This window comes from Triticum dicoccoides, chromosome 2B (assembly GCF_002162155.2).
Source record: "Triticum dicoccoides isolate Atlit2015 ecotype Zavitan chromosome 2B, WEW_v2.0, whole genome shotgun sequence".
NCBI lineage: Eukaryota > Viridiplantae > Streptophyta > Magnoliopsida > Poales > Poaceae > Triticum > Triticum dicoccoides.
This window is the reverse complement of record NC_041383.1, coordinates 404,459,270-404,467,329: the sequence shown is the minus strand read 5'-3', so window position 1 is coordinate 404,467,329 and position 8,060 is coordinate 404,459,270.

Below are 8,060 nucleotides of genomic sequence, written 5' to 3'. Positions count from 1 at the left end.
GAGGGGGCAAGGCGGTGGCGGGCCGGCTCGGACTCGGCGGCGGCGGCGATCGGGACTCCGGCCCCGATCCGGATGCGGGAGACGGCGGCGGCGCGGGCCGGCCTGGCTCGGCTGGGCTTCGGCCCAGTCGGGCGCGCGCGAGTTTTTTGTAAAACAATTCTACCAAAACTAAGAAAAATTCTAGAAAATTAAATATCTAAAAATACCAAAACAAATTTTCACCGTCCAAATAAAATATTTAGAACGAGATAAACATTTTCTTAGCCCTAAAATGCAGTTTTGAAAAACGTGCAATTTTTCCTAAATTCAAAATAAAAAGGCAAAAACTACAAAATAAAACTTATTTGATTTTTTATTAAATCCTCAATATTTCTTTATTTTGGGAAAGTCATTTTATTCCCTCTCTCATAATTTTATAATTGAAATAATTGAAGATAAAATAAATAAAAATCAAATGATCCTATTTTCAAAATTTGAGAAAAACTCAAATATGAAGATAACGAAACTCCCAACTCTCTCCGAGGGTCCTTGAGTTGCGTAGAATTTCTAGGATCAGGCCAAAAGCAAATAAAATATGATATGCAATGATGATCTAGTGTATAACATTCCAAATTGAAAATTTGGGATGTTACAAACCTACCCCCCTTAAGATGAATCTCGCCCTCGAGATTCAGGTTGGCTAGAAAATAGGTGAGGGTGGTCCTTCAACAGATCTTCCTCTCACTCCCCGGTGGCTTCATCCTCGGTGTGGTGGCTCCACTGAACTTTGCAAAACTTGATAACCTTGCTGCGGGTGACTCGGCTGGCATATTCAAGAATCTTCATTGGTTTCTCCTCATAGGTCAAATTACTATCAAACTGAATCGCTTCCAGCGGCACTGTATCTCTCAGTGGTATATCAGCCATATCTGCGTGGCACTTCTTCAACTGGGAAATGTGGAACACATCGTGAACTCCTAACAACCCTTCGGGCAACTCCAACTTGTAAGCAACTTCTCCCATACGCTCTAAAACTTTGTATGGTCCCACAAAACGTGGCGCTAACTTTCCTTTAACTCCAAAGCGCTTAACTCCCCGAAGTGGAGATACACGAAGATAAACTCTGTCTCCGACTTTGTAAACTGTCTCCTTGCGTTTAGAATCTGCATAGCTCTTCTGCCTGGACTGGGCTACCTTGAGCCTATCGCGAATCAACTTCACCTTCTGTTCAGATTCCTTAATCAAATCTGGTCCAAACAACTGGCGGTCTCCAACTTCATCCCACGACAATGGGGTCATGCACCTCCTTCCGTACAAGGCTTCGAAAGGGCCATCTTCAAACTGGATTGATAGCTGTTGTTGTAAGAGAACTCTGCATATGGCAAATTGTCATCCCAACTAGATCCATAATCTAGCACACAAGCTCTCAACATATGCTCCAAAATCTGATTGACTCTCTCGGTCTGTCCATCTGTCTGCAGATGAAAGGTTGTACTGAACTTTATCCTGGTTCCCAAAGTTTCATGTAACTGATTCCAGAAATTTGAGGTAAACTGGGTTCCTCTATCTGATACGATGCACCTCGGAACTCCATGCAGACATATGATCCTGGTCATGTATATCTTTGCCAACTTAGCACTGGTGTAAGTGGTCTTCACTGGGATGAAATGAGCTACCTTCGTCAAACGATCGACTACAACCCAAATCGAGTCATAGCCTGAACGAGTCCTGGGCAATCCCATGATAAAATCCATGCCTAACTTATCCCACTTCCATTTGGGTATCGGCAATGGTTGTAACAATCTGGTTGGCTTATGATGTTCTGCCTTCACTCTCTGACATACATCACAAACTGCTACATACTCCACAATATCCTTCTTCATTCCGGTCCACCAGAAAGTATCCTTCAAATCCAAATACATCTTGGTATTTCCTGGGTGAATCGAGTATGGTGAATCATGGGCCTCTTGCAGAATCAACATCCTGATCTCCGGATCATTAGGCACATAAACGCGGTCCTCAAACCATAAGGTATCATGCTCATTCTCACAAAATCCTTTAGCTTTTCCCTTGCTCATTTTCTCCTTTATAGAGGCAATCTCCTTGTCAGTCTTCTGAGCTTCCCTGATCTTATCCATCAAAGTAGACTGAATCTCCAATGCTGCTACATAGCCTCTCGGAACTATTTCCAAACATACCTCTCGAAGATCCTCGGCTAACTCCTTTGGTAACTCTCCGGTCATGAGCGTATTGACATGGCTCTTGTGGCTCAATGCATCGGCTACTACGTTAGCCTTTTCGGGGTGATAATGCAATCTCATATCATAATCCTTGATGAGCTCCAACCATCTCCTTTGCCTGAGATTCAGCTCCTTCTGTGTGAAAATGTACTTCAAACTCTTGTGATCCGTGTACACCTCACAATGGTTTCCGATGAGAAAATGTCTCCATGTCTTCAATGCATGCACTACGGCTGCTAACTCCAAATCATGTGTAGCATAATTCAACTCATGGGGCTTAAGCTGTCGTGAAGCATACGAAACAACTCTTCCCTCCTGCATAAGCACTGCTCCAAGTCCTCGACGAGAAGCGTCGCAATACACCTCGTAATCCTTGCGCTGATCTGGCAGAATCAACACTGGCGATGTAACCAAACGTTTCTTCAACTCTTGGAAACTGGCCTCACATTCCTCAGTCCATTTGAACTTAGTATCCTTCTTCAACAACTCCGTCATAGGTTTTGCAATTTTCGAGATATTCTCAATGAATCTCCGGTAGTATCCTGCCAGTCCAAGAAAACTCCGGATCTCTCCAACTGTCGTTGGTGCTACCCAATTTGTCACAGTGACAACCTTGGTGGGATCTACTGCTATTCCTTCTCCGGATATAACATGTCTGAGGAATCCAACTTCCTTCAACCAAAACACACATTTGCTAAACTTGGCATATAACTGATGTTCTCTGAGCTTCTCCAGTACCAAACGCAAATGCTCCTTATGCTCTTCTTCGTTCTTCGAGTAGACCAAAATATCATCAATGAACACCATGATGAATTTATCCAGAAACTCCATAAACACTTTGTTCATCATGTTCATGAAATAGGCAGGTGCGTTAGTCAGACCAAATGACATAACGGTATACTCGTACAACCCGTACCTGGTGGTAAAAGCCGTCTTAGGTATATCCTGCTCTCTAATCTTCAACTGATGGTATCCCGATCGCAAATCGATCTTGGAAAATACCTTAGCTCCTTGCAATTGGTCAAATAGATCATTGATCATCGGCAGTGGGTACTTGTTCTTGATCGTTACTTCATTCAGTCCTCGATAATCAACAACCATCCTCAATGATCCATCCTTCTTCTCCACTGGAAGCACTGGTGATCCCCAAGGTGAAGAACTTGGGCGAATATAGACTTTATCCAGTAACTCCTTAATCTGCTTCTTAATTTCCTCCAAATCTTGTGCATGCGTCCGGTACGGTCTCTTAGATATCGGCCCTGTGCTTGGCAAAAGCTCAATCAAAAACTCAATGTCTCTATCTGGTGGCATGCCTGGCAACTCTTCTGGAAATACATTAGGGAAATCCTTCACCACTGGTACTTCCTCCTGCACAACTCCTGATAAGGAATTTACTTGTGTCCTTTTCGGCTCCTGCCGTGATACATACTTGATCCTTCTCCCTTATGGAGTGGTAAGAAAAATTGACTTACTAGCGCAATCGATGTTTCCTCCATACATCGATAGTCAATCCATACCCAGAATTACATCCAAACCTTGCGATTCCAAAATGATTAAATCTGAGGGGAAAACATGCCTACCTATGCTCAATGGCACTTGAAAACATCCTCGGCTGGCCATATACTCCGCTCTTGGTGAGCTTACTAACATAGGTGTTCTAAGGACCTTGGTGGGCAGTTTATGCTTATCCACAAATCCCCTTGATATGTATGAATGCGATGCACCAGTATCAAAAAGAACGATTGCAGTAAATGACTTAACCAAAAACTTACCTATTACTGCATCTGGCTGGGCTTCAACCTCCTCCACGTTAACGTGCTTCACCTGGCCCCTGTTGAAAGGGTTTGGCTTCTTACCAGAGCTTCCATTGCCATTTGCATTCTGAGCTTCAGGACATTCATTGGCATAATGTCCAGTCTTCTGACACTTAAAGCAAGTGACTTGGTTCAGGTCTCTCTTGGCTGGGGTTGATGGGTTGGTACGGTTCTGTCCGTTGCTTCCTCCATTCCCGTTATCATTCTTGGAGCCATTATGATTGTGCGAGCTACCTCCTCCATGGGTATGCTGAAAATGTCCTCCCGATTTCGGGGTAAAACGTGGCTTCTGCTGAGCTCCTGAATTGTACTTCCCTTGTCCATACTTCCTCTTGCGGTTCTCGATCTGCTGTTGCTTCCCTTCAATCATAAGAGCATGATCTACCAACTCCTGATAGTTGTTGAAAGTTGCTACCATCAACTGCATGCTCACCTCATCATTCAGTCCTTCCAGAAACTTCTCCTGTTTAGCTGAATCTGTAGCAACGTCATCTGGGGCATAACGTGCTAACTTACTAAAGTCATCCACATACTGGCCAACTGTCCGTCCTCCTTGGCGCAAGTTGCCAAACTCACGCTTCTTCATGGCCATAGCTCCTGCTGAAACATGGGCAGTATGGAAAGCCTGCTGAAACTGATCCGATGTGACAGTGTCGATGGGATAAGTGGCTGTGAAATTCTCCCACCATGATGTTGCGGGTCCTTCAAGCTGATGTGCGGCAAAACGCACCCTCTCCGCGTCTGTGCATCCTGCAGTGGTCAACTCCCTTGCTGTCTTGCGGAGCCAATCATCTACAACTATTGGCTCGGTGCTACTAGAGAACACTGGCGGGTTCAGTCTAAGAAAACGGGTTAAGTGGTCAGCAGGTGGTGGTGGTGGTGGGTTGTTGTTGTTGTTCCCCTGATTCTGATTCTGGACTAGCAACTACATCAACGCATTCTGCTGCTAGATCAACTGGGTAAGCTTCGGTGGGAAAGCAAATCCATTGTCACGTCTCGAAGGCATCTGACGGTTTTAGAAAAGATGAGGATATAGAATATAATGAGATCTAGAGAGAAAACACTACCCATATGCACATGAGACAAATTCAATCAATATCACTTCAATCAATGCAAACAAGGGCATACAATGGTCTAACTATCGTTACAAAAGTGCTCGGACTATACTAGATACATGGGAGAATACTACTACTGTTATGGTGGCCGAGTAGAAAAACTGCTCCGATGAAGACTCCATGATATCTGCTCCAGCTTCATCAACATAGTCATCATCGCTATCGTCTGGGTCCAAGTCGGTGTCGTCGATGATGATGTAGTTCTCTGGACAAGTGCAATCATCTTCTCCTCCAGTCGCAGGAAATCCCATGAATACTTTTAGCTTCTTCTTCAGATCATCGTTCTTCTCCACGAGTGTTGCTATTTTCTCCTCATATCCATCACGTGTAGACTTGAGTTCTTCCTCCAGCTCCATGATCTTGGTCATGTCCTTCTTCAGATCTATCATGGCTACGCACATCTGGTTCTCCTGGCGTCGAATGTGCTGGTTTAACTCCTGGATGAAAGTTGCGGTTGATCTATCCTTCCTAGTACTGGTAATCTCCCATTGTTCATCTCGGCACCACAACTCTGGTAAATAGTATCCTTGAGATCCTTGTGGTAGACTTCTCCAATGCGTCCCATTGTGATGTGGGCTGCCATGCTCTTTCCTAGACTCCAGGTTGGTGCATCAAAGGAAAACTCTATGGGCGCAGTGACGGGCATGAACGTTCTTCCTGGAACTTGAACTTGAATCGTCTAGCGCTCCTCTTCAGGCAAAGTGGCGTTGTAGGTCCCGGTGAAGCTTGGTACTCCGATGTTCAGGTATCTAGTGACTTCCTTCAAGTGACGTCCAAAGGGTGTATCTTCATCCGGTTGCTTGAACTTGTTCCTTGCATCTGCCATCCTAAAAGAGTAGAAAAGATGAGGAGTCAGAAATGAGAAGAGTGAGTAGTGATCTAGGGCTTTTAGCTTAGTGGTCGTGTCAGTCAGCGTGTGCTCTGATACCATCTTGTAGCGACCAGACCTCAAACAGCCTGATCTCTGTGCTTTAGTGTCATCCCTGGATCAGTAATGCTGACATGCACATTACTTGAAGGATTTATAATAGAGTGCAATCACACACTTATTACATCGAATGTCTCAAAAGAGAACTTATTACAATAAATATGGCATAAGGCCATCTAAGAATGATTACAGCGGAAGGCCTAGAAGATAAGTGAGTCCATCAACTCCAACGGCATCACTAAGTATAGAACCACGACCTAAGGCACCTTACTCGTCATCTGAAAAGTCTGCAACATGAACGTTGCAGCCCGAAAACGGGTCAGCACATGGAATATGGTGGCAATGTAACACATAGAGAGTAATGAAAGAATAATGCTATACTACATGCATATATGGCTGGTGGAGAGATCTATGGTTACAATTTTGCATAAAGCCAATTTTTCCCTACTGCAAAGGAATAAATTTTATTTAACTATCATGGTGGTTGTTAAACATTGAGAGTGTAGACACCCTCTCAATCCCAATTAAGCGTCATCATTAAAACCCGACAAAATTAATTAAATTAACATGATGAGATTCACATGATAATCCAAGTACTAGATACTCAAGATGTCCATAACCGGGGACACGGCTAACCATGATTAGTTTATACACTCTGCGGAGGTTTGCGCACTTTTCCCCACAAGACTCGATCTCCTCCGTTGGGATTCTCGCACTACATGTTGTTTGAGAAACAGATGACCGAGACATAGTCTTTTAGAAGCGCTAGCACCTTACGATCGGGTAGACGGTTACACCCACTTTCCCCTACATCTGCTAGTCTACCAATGTAAGAGTTCGCACGACTTAATCAATTATGATAGAGCCCATAGTAGCTTGTGGCTACACACGGAAGTTTCTAGCATGAATAATCTCATGATCCCTTTGAGCCTGGGTGGCGGTCCATAAAGAAAAACAGGCAGTCGCTGGTATACCCAGGTGCCTCAATCCACCCAGAAGTGTGTTGAAGTAGCCACCTTAAGTTGAACCATTAAGTAACAATCTCACATCTGTCATGGAAACACTCACCCAATCCACGTCTACTAGAATAGCATGGCAATAAGCAAACGTAGAAGTAACTCCCAAGGGTTTGATAATAAAACAAGTAATAGGTACTACGTCATCTACTTCCCAAAACACACATATTAAATCAGATCCTAATCATGCAATTGTTTGAGGATTGATCTAATGCAATAAAACTAGGTAGTAAAGAGGTATGATCAAAGTGTTACTTGCCTTGTTGATGATCCGTGAAACCTAGAGATTCGAAGTAGCAAGCGGCGCACTCCGGGTACTCTATTGCAAACAAACAAGCATACAATAAGTACTCATCTAATGCACGGGTAAAACTCAAATAAGAGAACTAACCAGAAAGTTCAACTTAAGAACTCCGGTTTGCAAAAAGAAACAAATCAAACGAAACAACGAAACACAAACGGCGAAAGAAACAAGCTTCATTTACTAATTTGAACCTAATTCAAATTTTACAGAAGCAAAAACTTCTTTGAGTTGGTTAAACGGAAAAAGGGTTTCGAGGCGAAACTCTAGGCGCTTGAATCGCCTGATTCCTATAAACGAGCTAAAAGTTATACTAAAACGAAAATTGGATCAGAAATCGCGATCAAAAATATACACGAAAAATCCGAGAAAAAGAAAAGTTGACGAACAAATTAATGAACGAACGTTCGCTAACTGAAACTAAACGATGAACTCGTCCGTTAAAACGAACGAACGAGCGAACGCTCGCTAAATAGATAAACCGAAGAAAATAAACTGATCTATTAAAAAAACGGATCGGTTTTCTTTAGAAAACAGGGCGAAGGGGCGGCTACCTCGGCTCGGGCTCCGGCGAGGCTCTGACGGGGTCCGGCGGGGCGGCACGGTTGGCGGGGCGGCGGCGGCAGCGGCTGGCGGCGGCGGCGGCTCTTGGCGGCGGTGACGGCAA